Source organism: Papio anubis, chromosome Y, assembly GCF_008728515.1.
Source record: "Papio anubis isolate 15944 chromosome Y, Panubis1.0, whole genome shotgun sequence".
NCBI classification, from domain to species: Eukaryota; Metazoa; Chordata; class Mammalia; order Primates; family Cercopithecidae; genus Papio; species Papio anubis.
The window spans coordinates 3,926,543-3,947,196 of record NC_044997.1 but is presented as its reverse complement, the minus strand read 5'-3'; the positions used below and the strand labels follow the sequence as shown (position 1 = coordinate 3,947,196).

Genomic DNA, 20,654 nt, shown 5'->3' with positions numbered 1-20,654 from the left:
TTTTATATATATACTCTATATTCTGGGGTACATGTGTAGAACGTGCAGGCTTGTTACACAGGTATAGACATGATATTGTGGTTTGCTGGACCCATTAGTCCATCATCTAGATTATATATTTCTCTTACTAGTAACCCACCCCTTGCCCTCCACCCCCACCACAGGCCCCGGTCTGTGATGTTCCCCACCCTGTGACCATGTGTTCTCATAGTTCAACTCCCAATGATGAGTGGGAACATGTGGTGTTTGGTTTTCTGTTCCTTTGTTAGTTTGCTAAGAACTTAATGGCTTCCAGCTTCATCTATGTGCCTACAAAGGACATGACCTCATCCTTTTTATGGCTGCATAGTATTCCATGGTGTATATGTGCCACATTTTCTTTATCCAGTCTATCATTGATGGACATTTGGGTTGATTACAAGTCTTTGCTATTGTGAATAGTGCTGTAATAAATAGATGTATGCATGTGTCTTTATAGTAGAATGATTTATAATCCGGAGTTCTAATTTGATTGCACTGTGGTCTGAGAGACTGTTTGTTATGACTTCCATTCATTTGCATTTGGAGTGTTTTAGTTCCAATTATGTGGTCAGTTTTAGAATAATTGAGATGAAGTGCTGACAGGAATGTATATTCTGTTGATTTGGGGTGTAGAGTTCTGTACGTGCCTATTAGGCCCACTTGATCCAGAGCGGAGTTCAAGTCCTGAATATCCTTGCTAATTTTCTGTCTCACTGTTCTGTCTAACATTGACAATGGGATGTTAAAGTCTCCCACCATTACTGTGTGGGATTCTAAGTCTCATTGTAGGTCTCTACGAAATTGTTTTATGAATCTGGGTGCTCCTGTACTGGGTGCATATATACTTAGGATACTATCCTAAGTATAGCTCTTCTTCTTGCGTTGTTCCTTTTACCATTATGTAATGCCCTTGTCTCTAGATCTTTGTTGATTTAAAGTCAGTTTTATCAGAGACTAGGATTGCAACTCCTGCTTTTTTTTTTTTTTTTTTTTTTTTTTGCTTTCCATTTGCTTGATAAATATTCCTCCATCCCTTTCTTTTGAGCCTATGTGTGTCTTTGCACATGAGATGGGTCCCCTGAATAGAGCACAGCAATGAGTGTTGACACTTTATCCTCTTTGCTAGTCTGTGCCTTTTGACTGGAGCCTTTAGTCCACTTACATTTAAGGTTAATATTATTATGTATGAATTTGATCCCCTTATTATGATGCTAGCTGGTTATTTTGCACATTAGTTGATGCAGTTTCTTCATAGTGTTGATGTTCTTTACAATTTGGTATGTTTTTGCAGTGAATAGTACTGCTTGTTCCTTTCCAAGTTTAGTGCTTCCTTCAGGAGCTCCTGTAAGGCAGGCCTGGAGTTTACAAAATCGCTCAGCATTTATTTGTCTGTAAAGGATTTTGTTTCTCCTTCACTTATGAAACTTAGTTTGGCTGGATATGAAATTCTGGGTTGAAATTTCTTTTCTTTAAGAGTGTTGAATACTGGTCCCATTCTAGATCTAGACATAGATATGTAATATGAATATCAGTAATTTGTACACATACAGATACAAAAATATATATGATTAAGATATAGATAAGAAAAGGTACAATAGGATATAGATACAGTTACTGATATGCTCTAGCTCTAGACTCTAATACTGGTACAGATACCATATAGGCAAAGATGTTACATACATGCAAATATATATGTATATACATTCATAGATATAAATGCAGATAAACACGTAGATGTAGATAGAGAACTATTGTCTGTGTTTAAAATATTCAGAAAATCCCAGGAACATGTTATACAAGTTATTTACTATTAAGTACTTGTCTATGGCATGATGATCCAATTTTACATGTTTTTCAAAGTTTCTATATTTCTTTCCTATACTGCTCCTCATTCCTTAACCATAAGAAAAAACCATCCTGCCTTAAAAAGTCTCCTTGAATGGTTACGATTTGCTTATATTCTTTATTCAGAGAACGAATCCAGTTACATGAAATTGTTTTAAAAATAGTGCTTCTTAAGCAATCCTTAAACAATAACTGCCTATATACATATTAAAATTTTATGTTAAAACATATCATAACGTTAGGAGGAGGATATCACCTTTTGAAATATTGATGGTTGTGAAATGATGCACATAGCCTTTTATACAGGGACTGCAACATCTAGCCTGATCAATGGGGTCCCCTGGAAGCCTTCTGGTTTGTAACATGTTCCTTCAACTTTGTACCTCTTTATCAAAAGACACTACGATGAGTAGTGGAGTAATGACCTCTGCCGTGTTCTTAAGTTGTGGTATAGGTGTTTTTACTTACTGCATAGGAAGGTCATAGATTAAAGCAATGCAACATATTCAAGGACACTGTAATGTTTGCCTGTCCACTGAGGTTTCCTGATGGAAGAAGGTGTTTTTGCAAACTGAGCATCCATAAACAGCAGGGTTGAGGTTTTGTTTGAGTCATTTACCATTGAGTCCTCTCATTTACTTGCTATTCAAGTGAATAGACTTTTTAGTGTCTCATCATGGCCACAAAAATATAAAGTAGAGTAAATCACAGTAATGTAGTATTGAATTAAAGCCTAAAGCGTGTCCAAAATATCCATGTGCCCATACTGATGTAAATGATTGATTCATCTCTGCAGATATCCTCCCCAAAACACATATCCCTGTCTAAAACATCAGACAGACCCTAGTTGGTGGACATTCTCCATAATATTAATACCACAAAACTATTAAAGTCATGAAAAACAAGGAAAGACCAAGAAACTGTCACAGACTAGAGGAAGCTAAGAAAATAGGGCAAATCCAACTTCCTATTTTGCCTTCTGTGTCTCTATCAAGCTGAAGATTTCAATGCACAGGCTCACCCAAGAGAGTCCTGGAGCTTTTTTACCTGTAGGCCCTTTTGACTCTTAATCTAATGAAGGCAGATGTCTCTTTTCTCTTGATTATATCTCCCTGGTCTAGACACAGAGGGAGGGAGAATTTGAATTGCTAGTTTTTTGCAGAAAGATAGAACCAAGTGCAGTGGCTCACACCTGTAATCCCAATGTTTCGAGAGGTCAGTCAGAAGGATCCCTTGAGCCCAGGAGTTTGATACCAACCTGTGCAACCTGGTGAGAAGGTCTCTTCAAAAGAAAAAATAAAAAAAGTTAAGTTCCCATCACATCACTGACAAAGCCCTGTAAGGAAACAAAGGAATCATACCTGAAAAAAAAAGTCTTATCCCTTCGTAACAATACCTGAGACACAGCAAGATGCATTAAACAAATGCAATTAATTAACACTTCAAAAATTAAAAAAAGGGGGGAAATTCTGTGTTCTAACTTCCAAATAAAAATAGAGAATGGGAGTGGGGTTAGAAACAGCTAAGATGCATTCATCATAACTCATAAAACAAAATGAGTTACCACCAAGTGCAGCTTTTAACCTGGGACATGTCTTTTCCTACTTTCTCTCCTGCTTCCTTTCATCAAAATGATTTGTTATTCAGTCTCTGCTACATAATAAAAAAAAAATCTGTTTTGAAAATGAAATCATGCACTTGGCTTTATTTTGCCCATTTGATGTTTCTTCTAATTTGGTAAGCTTGTCATGAATTGGCGTAAGTGAATATGTTAAAAATTGGAGGTATTTCATTTCATATCAGGAATATTTCAGTATTTAAAAGTATGGAGGTAAATCACTGAAACTTTCTGTGACTCAATTTCCTTGTGTACATGAGGGAATACAAATGATTGCTCAAGTACATTCATGTCCTAACAATCTGTGATTCTATTTTCCAATATCATCAGGAATATTCCAACAAACTGTACGTTAAAATTCAAAGCAGGAAGTTTAATAGCCACTGAAGGACATTTTTACCTTTCCAAATTGAAAGTGGATAACAAGGTAACAATAGCACTCCATTTTACTTCACAATCCCAGTGAAGTGTGAAATAGCTGAATGACGTGGAAAGTATATACTTGAACACTTTTTTTTTTTTTTCTTTTTTTGCGATAGAGACTTGCTCTGTCACTTAGGCTGCAGTCCAGTGGCATGATATCAGCCCATTGTATCCTCCACCTCCCAGGTTCAAGCAATTCTCTTGCCTCAACCTCCCAAGTAGATGGGACTACAGGCACATGCCATCACACCTGGCTAATTTGTGTATTTTTAGTAGAGAGAGAGCATCACTGCCTGAATACCTGACCTCAAGTGATCCACCTGTCTTGACTTCTCAAAGTGCTAAGATTATGGACACGAGTGATCGTACTGGGCCATTCTTTTTATTTGAACAGAGCATTTTTTTTTCTCAGATAGGTGTTGCAAGGATTTCAGATGTGAGCTGGGATGGGGAAGGAAGGTAGGAGGAAACAGAAGCACCTCTCTTCCATTCTGACCTGCTGTGGTGAGTCAGGACTAGCAAGGATGTCCTGGATGGATCAATTTTTAACATATCTGCTTATGCCAATTCATGAGAAGCTTACCAAATTAGAAGAAAATCAAATGGACAAAATAAAGAGAAGTGCATGATTTCATTTTCAAAACACACTTTTTTTTATTATGCAGCAGAGACTGAGTAACAGATAAATCATGATGCAGCTGGCTTCACTGAACATAACTTGCTATAAGCATCTTCAGGAACACCCAATGCTGGATAAATTCCCTTCGATTAAAGACTGAAACTGACCACTGCATGGACAGCTGTTTCTTCACTAGCCAATCAGGATGCCTACCCAAATGTGACCAAATGCCTTTGAGACTCAGCCTTTCACTCCAAAATACCCCAAGGTACCTGACAATGCTCCAGATTTGGGGGCTGCACCATCTGTGGTTGCTCTACATAAAACAGTATCTTTGTGGAGTCAGGGGTGACGGAGTATGGTTTACCTTTAAATATAGTTTTGCAAACTCCTTCTCTATTTAGTTTTTGTTTGTTTTTGCATAAGATATATTTAAAGTCAAGAGAGAAAAGGTAAATGCATACCCTGGAATGATTCAGAAACAGAATGACACCACATTCTGTCCACATAAATGATGCATTCGAATTCTTTTTAAGAGACAGGGTGTCAGTCTGTTGCCCAGGCTGCAATGCAGTAGGGAGGTAATAGCTCTCTGCAGCCTCAAACTCCCAACAAACTCCTCAGGTGCTCCTTATACCTCAGCCTCCTGAGGAGCAGGGACTACAGACAGGCACCACCCACACCTGGCTTATTTTTATTTATTTATTTATTTTTTTTACATATAGGGTTTTCCAGGCTGCTCTCAAAGTCCTGGACTCAAGTAACCCTCCTGTGGTGGCCTTCCAAAATGCTGGAATTACAGGAATGAGGCACCCCACCCAGCCACATTTGAACTTTTTACCAATATTGTTATGGCATTACAGGTAGAATAACTATACTTTTAAAAACTTTCAGGAAAATGTGTTCCCCAACAAAAAGTGAGCTATGTATGTACCTATGTGTAAATTGCTGTGTAACTTACATATGCAAATATATGGTTATAATTTACATATGTATATATAATATCAAGATAAATGTTGGTCTAGAAAGAATTTTTTATTATTGTGATCTGACTAGATCAAATGACCAAATACATTTGATTGTGAAATATCTGGACACATAACTATTTGTGTAATTTTACCTTAATTTTTAATTGTCATATTCTGGTTATTCATTTAAGGTGGGCTTATCAACTGGGATATCAAATAAATTCTGGAAAGTTATTTTACTGGTAAAATTTTCATGGCAGACTGAATCAGAGTAAATAGCCATTGTCACACAAATTTTGTGTGAAGCCGTGTGTGAATTATTATTCCATTCTCAGAATATGGTATCACTTGATCTCTACCTAGGTTGTCAGATTTTTTTCTGAGGTAGTGTTTTTCCCATATCAATGCCCTCACTAGGGTGGGCCGGTTAGTTTCAAGCTGCAACAAATTCAGGTTTTCCCCTCTTTCTACTACTACTATTCCTGTGTCTGCTTTATATTTTCAGTCTCTGCACAGGTAACTGGTATTTAACTTCCATTTAACTGTTACACTTTCTCCCTGATATTTAACTTCCATGTAACTTGCTACCCTTTCTCCTTGGGTCATCGTTACTGTTTGCTACTGCTTTATCCAGCATGAAGAGCCTTGTCTTGACCTTCCTACTGGGTTACACTTTCGCTTGTTACCAGAACCCTCTGTGGTAACAGGCAACTAGAAACCCGAATGTAAGGGTTTTGATTGTGGTTTATTTATATTTGTTTTTGTTGCTGTTATTATTTTCGAAATCACTTGTCTACATCTCATCGGTTCTAATGCACTAAGTCTATCTGTTCCACATAATTCTCTGTAATGGGATCTACAGTATTCATTTCTTCCCACAGCATACACTTGGCATGTGGATAAATTTGCAATACGGACATGCATGTTAAGGCTTCTTCAGTCAACAGAGCAAGCCTGCTACCTCAAGGCTAGGACAAACCTACCCTCAAAAGCATTACTTAAGACAGGCAGCCTTCTCCCCTCCCTCAAGAATCATATCAGCTCCATGATGTTTATCAAATATTTTCATCTCCTTGCTCATCAACTACAGTAGTCTGTCTGTGGAAGAAGTTAAAATTGAACTACATAATCACCCTCTGAGAATTTGAACATGAACCTAACTCCTAATATTTGGGCCATGTAGCTTTGATGAATTTGCCCTTAACTCTTTAAGAGTAATATATGAAGACTGAATCAAGCTATTGTTTTTCTTAACTTTTGACACAGGACATGATAGATTAAACACACACACACACACACACACACACACGATAAAATATTAAGATAAAACTTATTTGTTCTCAAACGTAAGACCAGAAGTGCAAAATAATATTAGCCTATGGTTAATATAGGAAAGATAAACAATTTCATTGTCTTTGTACCCCACCTCTTGGCACTCAAGAAGTTTGGAATAAGTAAGTAAAATAAAGAAAAAAATCAACAAATTCATTTCTCCAAATTATTTTGGTAATTTGAAGATACTTCATACCCTGTTAGCACTTCTTTCTGTTCTGTGTCAACAGCAGTATCCTCAATACTGTTAGGTGGTTAATTTGATTAAAACTCATTACGAAGAACAAACGTTATATCATTTGTCACATCTGCTAAGTCCATTAGTGCAGGAGACTTTAAGGCCATAATGTGTCTGTCTTCAGGGTAAAATTCAAAAGAAGCAAAAGATACATGAGATTTTCCAGAAATATTGGACCGGGGAGGCTCTTCAAGATAGAATACCGATTTGGGAATTCTTATACTTTTTAAAGAATGATTTGCATTTCTCTAATGACCAGTGATGATGAGCTTTTTTTCATATGTTTATTGGCTACGAATCAGTTCAGCCATTGCAGAAGACAGTGTGGAGATTCCTCAGGGATCTAGAACCAGAAATACCATTTGACTCAACCATCCAATTACTGTGTATATACCCAAAGGATTATAAGTCATTCTACTATAAAGACACATACACATGTATGGTTACTGCAGCACTATTTACGATAGCAAAGACCTGGAACCAAACCAAATGACCATCAATGATAGACAGATAGAGGAAATGTGCAGAAACAGAAAAACAAAACCATGTGTTCTCACTCATAAGTCCAATTTGAACAATGGGAACACATGGACACAGGGAGGGGAATATCACACACCAGGCCTGTTGCTGGGTTGGAGAAAGTAGAAGGAAAAGCTCTAGGACAAATACATAATGCGTGTGTGGCTTAAAACCTAGATGACAGGTTAATAGCTGCAGAAACCACCATGGCACATGTATACCTCTGTCACAGGCCTGCACATTCTGCACATGTATCCAAAAATATAAAGTCAAAAAAAAAAGAAGAATCTTCATAAAATGTTTGCCTCTGAGACAATGTAATCTATGCTCCATCTTTAAGCAATCCTAGCTCAATAATATGAATGATGTTGTCTATTTTAAAGCTTCTCTCATGACTCTAAAAGACATTAAATTGTTCAAAAAGCAAATTATATGAGGGGTAGTAGAGTTTGAAGCAATTACTTGTTATGTTACCAGATATTTTAGACTAAAATATATTAGAATTCAAGGTACTGTTCGTGCCTTAAAAATGCTGAAATATCTGACTGTTGCTTATGGATTTTAAAAAGTATGTAGGAAATAGCCATAAATTAATGAAGCTGTTTCCACTACCATATGTTAAAAAAAAGGGGGGGATCACTGATGTTTGAATGTTTTTGAATCAAGGTAATCTGTTTTATGTGTGCATTCATCAATATGATTTAGTCAAATGAAAACTAAGGTTTTATAAACATAGGGTTTGACAAAGTTTTAAAATATAATCATCTATAAAAATATGGCATATGAAAAATTCTATTAAATTGTAAAGGACATGCTTATTTGTCATTCCAGGATACTTTCTTTTCACTACTCTTTCCTATTTGATCTGTTTTTAATAGAATTATCTTCATTTTCCCTTTAATATTTTAAGGACCCCTGAGATTTTATCACTCATCCAAATAGCATAAAGGAAAGAGGGAAGAAGAAAGAAAGGATGGAAACAAGGAAAGAAGAGCGGGAGGGAGGGAGGGAGAGAGGGAGGGAAACAAAGAAGGAAAATAGAGAAAAGGAAGGAAGGAGGGAAGTAAGGAAAGAAGGGAAGTGAAGAAGGAAGGGAAAGAGAGAGGGATGAGCATGAAAGAAAAAATATAATGTACACCAGAAAAATGAGAGAAAGTCATCCACACATGAACTAAAAATCTTAACAACGTTCTTACGAACGTCCATACATAGGCAGGATTTTTTGAGAGTACAAGGAAAAGCCTATTTTACCTCTCTATTAGCAGCACTGAAATTGCTTTCTGGCCTATATCTGGCATATAGTAGATGCTCAATAAAAGTGACAAATGAAAGAACATACTAGGTAACTCTACATTAAGAGCTAGCTCCTGCTGGTTAAAAAGCTGTTTTGCACAAAAGGATAAATCGATCTTAGTCACTGAATTGCTTTCTTGCCATCACTAAAGCACTAAACCCCTAAGCCTTCCATATTGATTTTTCATCTTGAGCAAGACCACAGAAGTGATTTTGCCAATATAATCTGTCCCACAGAGGTACAAAAGCGAAGCATAGATCCAGTGCCATCACCACCTCCCACCCTGAGCACACTGAGGACATTGACAATTTGCCATGACTTCCACACAACCTTAGATAGTTTCTGAGTCCTATGATCTATAAGTGATTGTTGCTCATCCATCTCAGTGGGAGAGACAGATGGCTTGACACATACTCCCACTAAAATGAACTTTCCTGACTGGTTCACAACACACACTAAAGGTCGAGTCCTCTGGTTTCACAGTGTCATGATGTGCTGGTCATCATATTGCAGTCATTTATAGCTCTTTTGCTCCACTTGAAAGTAAAGTTGTAGTTTCCGTGGACCACCAACCGTAGTAACCATAGCTCCTGTGAATCAGCCTGGAAGTTCACTCACGACCTATAACAGAGTTTCTTTTGGAAAATGTATGTCTATATATATAGTTTGCAATATACTACATATATAGTTTGCAAACTACGTATATAGTTTGCACACATATACAAAGTTTGCATGTATTTTAATACATAAAGAGCAAGAACAACATATATACAGAACATAAATATACACATATTTTATTATAGACTTTGATGGATTTTACTATATCTTATATATAATAGGTATATATGCATAATAATATATAAACTATATTTATTATATAACATATAATAAATTATATAACATAAAAATTATATTTACATGAATTATACTCAATATATAATAAATTACAAGTATACAAAACACATTTGTATTATATTTTATAACTTATTAAATATGCTATATATTAATATATAATTTATATTTATATAATACATTGTATGTCTAGATAAATTGTATTCTTTTTAAATAAGTTTGCAAGTGATAAAGGTTTCATCAGTAATATAAACTGTATATAACTACAATTATATAAATGTACATAAATACAACTATCTAGAAATAAACATATTAAACAGCTATTGAAGATGATGGTTTTATTCAAGTATATAAGTTGTACACAAATACCATTGTATAAATGTACATAAATGTAATTGTATATAAATTACATATTATAAGTAGAAATTGAAATGAATAATATATGATCTGTGTATGTTTATATGCATCCTATTTTATATATATATGTATAGGGGGAGAGAGTGAGAGAGGGAGCTAGATATAGATGATGAAGCCTCTGTAGATATAATTTGCAAATAAAACTATTTTGTCCATCTTAGTTATACTGGTAGCTGTAAATGACCTAGCCCATTTCTTTCTGTACACCTGTATACTGATGCTTCGGAAACATAAGTCTGCCTACAGTCTCATCATGTGTTAGAAGATTTCTAAAAAACCGGTGCATAGTGGTGAGTGAACAACCTAAATGAGAAACCTTCTAGCATTCACTCACTTCTGTGCCTGTTATTGCTTGGGATTGTCAATGCTTTTCAATAGGTAAAGTGTGAATAAGTGGTGCACATTAAATTTGAGTTCAAAGGAAGTCTGCAGGAAGAAAGGGACCCAAGATCATAAAGAGACTATAATGAGGTTCTCAACATTTGTGACTTCAAATTCCCTCATATTTATTGAAAATCAATGAGGGGTTTCTGAAGCTGGGCTGTTACAATGCTCTACCAACATTTCCATAAGGTTTCAATGGGAACAGTCTCAGCCAAGCCTTTGGGCACCGAGAGAAATAAAGGTGAGAATCTTTTACAAAGTCAGATGAAAGGGTTATGAGTTAAGGCTTAGTAAAGGGTGCCCAGTTTGATCACTGTAAAAGTTGTCAATTTCTCCACAAAAAAATACAATATTGCACAATATTGATGGACAAGACAGAGTCCATTTTGTCACACATATAGACAGTTTCACCACAAGCATAGGCGATAGTACCTTTTTTTTTTTTTTTTTTTTTTTGGAGACGGAGTCTCGCTGTGTCGCCCAGGCTGGAGTGCAGTGGCGCGATCTCGGCTCACTGCAAGCTCCGCCTCCCGGGTTTACGCCATTCTCCTGCCTCAGCCTCCCGAGTAGCTGGGACTACAGGCGCCCACCACCTCGCCCGGCTAGTTTTTTGTATTTTTTAGTAGAGACGGGGTTTCACCGTGTTAGCCAGGATGGTCTCGATCTCCTGACCTCGTGATCCACCCGCCTCGGCCTCCCAAAGTGCTGGGATTACAGGCTTGAGCCACCGCGCCCGGCCGCGATAGTACCTTTTTTGGAATCAGCACTCAAATTAGAAAAAAATGCTCCCAGGAGACCTAGAAAAAATGTGCACCTATCCCTAAACACATACTTTCTACTCCTTATGTCTCACTTTAATGAATGTATTCACTCCATAATGAAGACTACACCCAGGCCCATCATAGGTAACTTTACATCTTTCATTGTACATTTTCTATTTTTATTTTTTATGTTTTATTTATATATATATTTTTAGAGATAGGGTCTTGCTGTGTCTCTCAGGCTGGAGTACAGTGGTGTAATCATGGCTCTCTGCAGCCATGAACTCATATGCTCAAGTGATCCTCCCACCTCAGTTGAAACTACAGGTACTTGCCATCATGCCAGCTAATTTGTTTTTAACTTTCGTTTCTTTGTGGAGTTGGGGTGTCACTCTATTTTCCAGGCCAGGTGTTATGCACTGTTTAATATAACATAGGTCTGGTGAATGATGGGGATAAGAAAAGGAAAATAAATAACTAATGGAAAATCATATTTTCCCTTCAGATAGATAGATAGATAGATAGATAGATAGATAGATAGATAGATAGATAGATATGTAAGCACATATATATGTGTGTGTATATATATTTGCACACATGTGTATGTATACACCCACTCATACACACTGCCATTCTTACCATGTAGCTTCAGGGCATGAGGGCATATTGTCTCACTTAGGAAAACAGTTAACAATGACATAATTTGTTTGTGAAAACATGCATTTACTTTTTTGAGTTTCCCCACCTAACCCATTCAGAGTTATAGTCACAGAGAGTAGTGAGGGTTGGAACAAGTTAAAGGCACTCAGTTGCAATGAGTTTTCTTCTACCCCCATGTCCCATGCTTCTGAGACCACAGTTCTATGTTGAACAGCTCTAACTGACCATTGGAATCATATGACATGCCTCACTGAGTTCTTGGACTTGCCCGTACCATACTGCAGAGCCACATATTGGTGGTGTTGAAATACTAAACACGGAAAGTGGCACCACATGCAACTTCACCACAGCCATCATCACAGACCAAGGAGGCCTTTTCCACACTCTGTAGAAACAAACTGCAATTCACCATAGCCCTTTTATCAGTACCAATAACACTTTTAGTAACCTCAGTCATCCAATCAGGTACTGGACTCTTAAAACTAAAATGATCAGTGATATTAACAGGTGGATCTAAGAAAGTCCCACTGCGCGGTGGCTCAAGCCTGTAATCCCAGCACTTTGGGAGGCCGAGACGGGCGGATCACGAGGTCAGGAGATCGAGACCATCCTGGCTAACAGGGTGAAACCCCGTCTCTATTAAGAAATACAAAAAACTAGCCGGGCGAGGTGGCGGGCGCCTGTAGTCCCAGCTACTCGGGAGGCTGAGGCCGGAGAATGCCGTGAACCCGGGAGGCGGAGCTTGCAGTGAGCTGAGATCCGGCCACTGCACTCCAGCCTGGGCGACAGAGCGAGACTCCGTCTCAAAAAAAAAAAAAAAAAAGAAAGTCCCACTGCAAGCCAAAAATAGCATTCTGATACTTCGACAAACCATGATTTCTTTATATAATACACATTTTAAATAAAACAACCCAAACAAAATCCTGAGTCACTTCTCCACATTTCCAGAGAACAGTGAAAGCCTAGATCACTTCATTAGCACTATAATGAAGTGAACATTTCTCTCTTTGAAATGTATTCTTCAACTAATGAGACTATATATGTTCATTGTACTTCATCTTGTTTCTAAATTATGGAGGATTACTCTTTTCCTGTCTTAAATAAATAAAACCTTATGATGTGATTTGACTGTGTCCCTCATCCAAATCTCATCTTGAATTGCGGCTCCCATAATCCCCATTTGTCATGGGAGGGACCTGGTGGGAGATAATTGAATCATAGCGCCAGTTCCCCCCATGCTATTCTCATGATAGTAAGTTCTCACAAGATCTGATGGTTTTATAGGGGGCTCTCCCCTTCACTGAGTTCTCATTCATTTCCTTCCTGCCATCCAGTGAAGGATGTGTTTGCTTCTCCTTCCTCCATAATTGTAGGTTTCTTGAGGCCTCTCCAGCCATACTGAACTGCAAGTCATTTAAACTTCTTTCTTTTTTAAACACAGACCTACCTTATTATAGTATATATTACTATGCATATTACATGTAGTAAGGTACAGATCTTACTCTATAGATAGTTATATATATATACTCATTATATATATATGTGTATGTGTGTGTATATATATATAACTCTCTCTCTATATATAGAGTTTTTAAAATGTTATTGGGGTTAGGCCTGCTCTCCATCGGGTACCATTTCTGGGTACTTAGAAAGTACTGCCCTTAGGAAGACATGGTATATGGAGGGGTTTTGCATACATAGGGGACACGTGAACTCAACATGAAATGTCTAAAGTTTGAAATCTCAGCCCAAGGTAGATGGACTGTTTTTCACCACCAACCTTCCACTCCTATAATGATTTTATGAGCTCTTTATATACTTATTTTTTGTTTAATGTAACCACCTGCAGAGAGAAAGCCTTTTCATCTATACATTTTTTCAAAGCCTATAAATGTCACAATGATAAACTGCTAGGAGGTATCACCTTCTTTCTTGCTCATTCATTTGTGCTCCTCTGCCCCAAGAAAAATGAGAAGAGGCTTCCTACACTGCCATTCACTTAATAAAGAACACTGGAGACTTTCAAAATGCAGACGTAAGTTGTTTAGAGAAAAATGATGAAACTGGAAAACATTCGTTAACTGAATGGTAGTAGAGGGCACAGCAGATGACCTAATTGCCTCAATTGCCTGGACTTCAATTCCCATTCTCACTTCCTCTAAATGACTGGGCAAAAGCTGTAACTTTGATTTAAAAGTGGTAACTCAGGGGTTTAAAAAATAGAGGCACAGTCTGTCTGAATATCCATTCACATAATTAAGTAGGACGTGAAGTCTCCTCTGAAAAAGTACAGTACTCAGACAAAAAAAAAAAAAAGCAATGGATTTGAGCTAAACTAAACATATTTTTCCCCTTTGAGAATAAAATACGTATTGTTAAAAGTCAGAAAGCAGTACAGAAAGAATACATTCTGGTTTATAAACTAAAATTGTGTCTATTAAACTTGACATTCACATCCTAAGACTGGCTCTAACCATATTTGGAATTTATGTATATTTTCACCACACAAGCCTATCTTCAGAAGGAGGATGCTAAAGGACTTAAAATATTTTTATATTGCTATGTCATTTGAATGCAATATTCGCTCAACAAGTTGAATTATTGACAATATTCAAAGTTTTATGAAATGGTTGAAGTGTGGAGTACCAATTGAAATGAAAGAATGTAAAACAAAGGCCATTCTGTCATGTACTTGAAGGTTTACTTTTGTGAGAACCTTTTTTGTTGTGCAGAAATAAAAGCACAATATTCCATAGAGATTTTAAAGAGACCCCTGCACTTGTGAAAACAATTCTCTGGTGTGATTGTGTCAAGACTCCCATCTTTATGGAGAGACTATAAGCTTTCCACAAATTACTACACACACAAAAATGAAAAAGCCAAATTCACAAATTAAAAAAAAAAAATCTATATGCTTACCATTAGTCTACATTCCAGTAATTTGAAAGGAATTACTTTCAAATTCCTTCAAGTCTCCTTGCCAATTTTACAGCATCAAGATAACTTCATTATCTACCTTATGCAGCTACCAGTCCCTTATCAGGTATCTGTTATATTCTTAAGTTTGGGTAAAAATCAGCTAGGTTACTAGTTTTAGGGCCTACTGTATATGAGGCATTAGTTTATTTAAATAGAACACAAAGAAAAGAAAAATTCTTTCGCCGGAGAAGAAAACATCAAAGCACCTTTAAAATGGTATCCAAGCACAGGCATTATTATCAAAATGCAATTATCATTCCAGTGTCACACACACACACAAAATCAAGCCTCCCATTGTAATCCACTGATTTAAAACTGATGAGGAAATTTTCCACTTCCTACAATAGCCTTGATTATATTTTTACATGTCAAAGACACTCTTTAAAAAGGCCATGTATATGTGTGTATATATATTACATGTATACACACACACACACACACAGAAATATGGAATGCATGTATCTGTAGACTGCATTCATTGCATTGAGTAATAAAACACTGAATTTATAATCTGAGAAAACACATCCTTGCAGAGGTCTCCATGAAATTCCTATATAGCCATCCTCCCAAGCCCTAACATTTTGCTTATTTCCACAGGAAAATCTATGCTGAGGATTTAATAGATTACTGCTAACATCTTCTCCACTGCTAACTAAAGGTATGAAATAATTCTCCACTCTCCAAATCTGCCCTCACAAAACTGCAGACTTCTTTGCGATCTGATTTCTCCCAGCTCTGTCATCCTCTAGAAAAAGGCTCAGTGCGTTCATTGAAACCAAGCAGGTCTCCTGGAGTTTCTGCCTCCTTGTTTTCATGAAAGTCAGGTAGGTGTTTGCACCCTGGCCATTTAATTTCTAGTTGGAGAAGGAAAAAGCTACCCAGGATTTCTGAAACAAGCACTTCTATGTTGTCCTCGCAGAACGACCACACAAACCGGCAATTCCGCTTCGTGGGAATAATGAAGTCTCCCTAAACTTCTTATTTTGCTTTTTCCTTTTTTTGCTTTTGCCTCCCTCACATCACAGGAACGACTGATTCTGAAATGGAAGCTCACGCACACCACCCCCCTTTTAAGAAAACATAATGCAACGCGTATGTAAACCCTACGGGCCACAGATGCCTTCAAAAAGCACAAGATTGGAGTACACAGAAAAAAAAAAAAAAAAAAAAAGAGTCCCCCACTCCCCACAAAAAGAAAATGAACAATAGAAAATAAAATAAATAAAATAAAATAAAAAATAATTAAAAATAATTTTAAAATAAAAATAAAAATAAGCCATACTACCACCCCGTGGATTCAGCTCTCAAGGACATCACCCTTTAATTTCAAAACCCTACCCAGTACCCACCCCAAATTTCTTAAGTTGGGTCCAAACGGTAGATTGGGATCCTCCGTCCTCGCTCCAGGCAGACTCGCCCAAGCCCTGGGCTGAATTCGTGACGCGGGATCCCAGCGTCCAAGCGGGCTGCAAGCACCGGCGCATCGCCCAGGCCAAAACCCCGCCACCACCTCCTAGTACCCTTTCACGCTGCCTCCTACACCGGCTTCCCCTCCATCCCAAGATAGTAGCCGTGCATACGTGAAAAGAGGCCCACACCTGCGGTAGAGGTGTGGAAGAAGCCAGATTAAAGGAAATCCTCGGTACAAAAAAAAAGAAAGAAAGAAAGAAAGAAAAGAAAAAGAAAGAAAGAAAGAGAGAGAGAGAGGAGGGGGGAAGGGAGAGGGAGGAAGGGGGGTAAGAGGAGGGGAAGGACAGGGAGGGAAATTTAAAGAAAAGGAAAAAGAAAAGGAGAAAGCAGCCATCTGAGGGAAGGGGAGAGCAAAGGATGCGGAGGACATCCTCCGGGCGCACCTGGTTTTCCGAGCGAGACATCCGTTCCTAGGGTGGTCCTGGTCAGGCCTCAAGGGGAGCAAGGGTTGGCCTGATCCCCTATCCCCCGCTTCCGCCCCCACTGCTCCGGGTAGAAAGGGCGCTGTGTCTGGCTGCGACTAAGCTCCAGAATGGACGCCTGGACCCAGATTTGCGCGGGTCACAGGGCCCAGATACCCGGGGCGCAAAGCTCCCGACTCCGCCTAGGAGACCCCAGCTGAGGGACCCCAGCCTACCGGTTATGCCAGGGGCAAAAGAGCCAGGTCCGGCTGGGGGGCAGGAGGAGGACGGGGCGTCCAGGAGACCAATTGAAGGATGAGTGTCCAGTGGTAGACCCGCCTCCTGGAAAACCATAGGCGGAGAGAGTCACCGCAGAGAGGAGGGCGCCGGCCGGGACCTGAGCCTCTCCCACAGCAAGCCCCCAACCCACGAATCATCTGCAACCCAGTGGCACCTACCTCCATCTCCCCACGCCATCCCGGCCCGCACATCCGCAAATCAAGACAAGACGTTGCAGGCGCGGGTTGGCTTGCCCCAGCCGCGGCAGTGGGGAGGGGACTGGGATGAAGTTCCCTCTCTCCCTGCTTTGTCTAGCAGCCCCTAGCTCACCCGCCACAGTCTCTCCTGCCTCCGACTGCGCGGTTGGCGGATCTTCGCCATCAGTTCCGCCCAGGGGAGAGGGAGAGAACGCAGCCGAGCTGCGCGGGAACTGGGAGGTGGGTAGGGGCTGGAGAAGAGACCAGATGAAATCTGCCCGGGACAGCAGAGAGTCTTGAGATAGGATGGGATAGGTGGAAGGAGCGGGTGGTGGTTGCCATTTCTAGGGCTGTGGGGGTGGTGCGCCTATTGGAACAGATTCGTCAGACCCCTCCTCCATCCCTGCCTTAGTGATGGCAGACCCAGTGCCCGACAGGCTTAACACTCCTCCCAACCCCCACTCGGAGAAAGGGTGTTGTAGGTGAGCACCGACCAGGGCTCCAGATCCACTGATAACCAGACCAGGGTTCCGGGAGCCTGTCCTCTCGGCTTCCAACTTTTCTGCTCCTCCGGAACAGCGGGCAGTTCAGAGATGGTGCACAGGGTGGCAACTGCAAACCGCCCTGCACCCGTATCAAAAGGTCCAGGCCACACTCAAAATCTTCCGAAGAAGCAAAACCACCAGCTCTGCCCCATTTGTGCGGCTTACCTCACCCCTCCCACCCGCCTCCTAAGCCCCACAAACGGGGAAGGGGTGCTTGGAGCCCGCTTCCGGGTTTGGAGGATCAGCGCGGAGCTGCAGTCATTTCATCTTCACGCGGGGTTTCCAGCGCGCCCCAATCGTTACCCAGCCCGGTCTAATCAATCACTTGGATTATTTCTTGCATTATTTCTTACCCAAGCCAAGCCCGGTCTAATCAATCACTTGGCTTATTTCTTGCATCCCCCAAGCCTTATCTAATTCTAGGCCAGGAGATGAAGGAGGGGAAAAAAAAGTCTTAATGCAACCCCAACCAAGGTGTTTCTCCCTTTTTCTCTCTGGCTAATGGCACCAGCCACCCCCCTCCCCCCCGCAACCCCAGCTTCCCATAATAAGCACCCCAGGCAGTTGTAGTTTCCTTAAAGACGGAGCTTTGGGGTGGAGAGAAAAGAGAATAAAAGCCTTCCATGCTCACAGTTTGCAGAAGTCCTCCTGCTTTCACCATCTCCAGTCCTGGCGCTTTGCTCCTTTTGTGTGTGTGTGTGTGTGCGCGCGCGTGCGTGCGTGTGTGTATTTTCCCCCTCCTTTCCCCGCCACAATCTTCTGTTAATTTGTATGGAAGACCTCGCTACTTTTTGAGAACATCTCACACGGCCCCAGAGCTGTTCAAATAGCTGATTGTAGAAAAATGCTTCCAAACAACGGTGGTCTGGATTTTTATTTTTAAGTGAAAATAAATCCAAATGTTCCTATGGAGAGATTGCATGTAGAAGCCGCACATGGATGTCCACATTCCCATCCACACCTAAGAAATGGAGCTACACAGATGGGAAAGAGTCCTGTCCAAATTTTCCAATATTAATCATCATCATAAAAGGAAAAAATAAATATCAGATAAAGTGAAGCTCAAATATCCCCAGTGAGGCTTTCCTTCCTTTGCTGGAGAGCCACTGCTAGTCGAATTGTTTAAACGGCTTTTAAAAATAAGAATAATAATATGCGAGAGACACATCTTAACACTGCACCTACCTTAGCTGTGGAAGACCTGCATCGCCGTTAAGAGTTCTTTTTACACATCCAGATTTGTCTAGGGAACCCGAAACGAGGCATGATTCAGGAGAATGTATTGAAAGCCAGGCGCCTTCCCCTTCTGGAACCCCCCAACTAGATTCGCTCACCCAGAGGAATGCAAGAACCACCAACATTGCCTGGTTGGAGGAAATTCATTGTTTCTGCTGTCAGTAGTGTGTCCCTGGGCAGAACAAGGATTACAGTTGAAGCAGGAAGGGCCGAGCTAGTGGCTGAATAAGAACTCTGTGCTGAGAGATAGAGATGGGAGAATAATGTCTCTGCAAGAATAGAAGAGCTAGGGGGAGAGAGGTCCGGCAGCCTCTGGCGCTCTCCTTCTGCCATTGGACCAAACTGAATGAAATTTACAAAGCCAGCAGCCAATAGATCTCCGGAGTCGGTCCCATAGCTACAGAAATCATGTCCGCAGCTACAACCTCATGCAAAGGGCAGCTAATCCCAGTGCTAACCATCTGTAACGGAGAGATTCCGGCTACCCTGCAGATAGAGCAGGTGGGCATGGCACACGGTGCCACCGCACCAGACGCTCACAGCAAATCTTCTTTCTCTTTGCTTTTTTAGGACTCTCTAGGTACCCTTCGCACCAAACATGCTGCAGTAGGTGCAAACATCTTTAATTGTTTAAGGTCACGATCTCCAGCAGTCCCTGTGTCTGCGTTACTGTGAGTCAATTGGGAAGTAATGACGTAAAAAAATGTTTTAAGAACAGCAAAAATTGGAACGCAGCTCTGTAAAGTATAGGAGCTTTTTATGCCCTAGGCATGGTTGAAAGGGGAAGAATGAAGGCTTTTGTTTATTTCTATTCTTATACTTCCATGATTTTGATAAAATATAGGAGCTGTGCCCAGCACGAGGCATTTGTTTCTAAATACTCCTCATTTCCCAAGTCCAGTAGGTTATCTTTCCCGGGGAGTTTCAAGTTGCAGGGGACAGGAGGAGGGTATAAGACTTGTATTTAAAGTTGGGTTGGAGAATGTTGGCTTGAAATTGACAATACTTAAAGTTCCCGGTATTTAAAGTTGGATTGAAGAAAGTTGGGTTTAAATTGGTAATACAAAGATCAGATGACATCATAGAATGTTGTAACAATGAACACGGATTCTAAAATCACATTGCTTGGGTTTAAGTTGTCTATGACCTTAGGTGTGAATTTTAATGTTTGCCTCCATTTCTGCTTCTGTAAAATGGAACAGATAATCTCCATGTAACATTGTTGTATTGATTAACTGAGTTAATGTGCAGGACCTGCTTATCTTCACAATATTTCATAGTGATTACTTTTACTCTGCCTGGTAATAAAACTTAGCTTCTCTTAAAATTATTTCATGCTCCATTAATTCATTTATGGAAGGAAAAAGATAATGTCCCCAACACATAGGATATTTTCCTAATTGCTTCTGCTTTAGACAGTAAACCTAAGCATGAAGCCTTCCGTGATGATGCGAAGGATTTTGGACAGCATGAGCAATAATGGGGAAGATGATGGACACGAATTCGGGGACCTGGTTTGATGTTAAGACTCTATCCTTAAAAACTTTGCCTAGTTGTAAAGTCAGTTATGTTCTGTGACTCTGTTGAGCTGACATT

At 39.8% G+C, this 20,654-nt stretch overlaps 1 protein-coding gene across 1 annotated transcript in view; it reads right to left on the bottom strand.

Annotated features, from left to right (window-relative positions):
- Window positions 1–17,438, bottom strand: part of LOC110740399 (neuroligin 4 X-linked) — a 313,633-nt gene extending 296,195 nt beyond the window's left edge. The window contains exon 1 of the mRNA XM_031661095.1: window positions 17,038–17,438. The gene's annotated coding sequence lies outside the window, so the exon portion shown is untranslated. The remainder of the gene's footprint in view (window positions 1–17,037) is intronic.
- Between the last annotated feature and the right edge of the window lie 3,216 nt (window positions 17,439–20,654).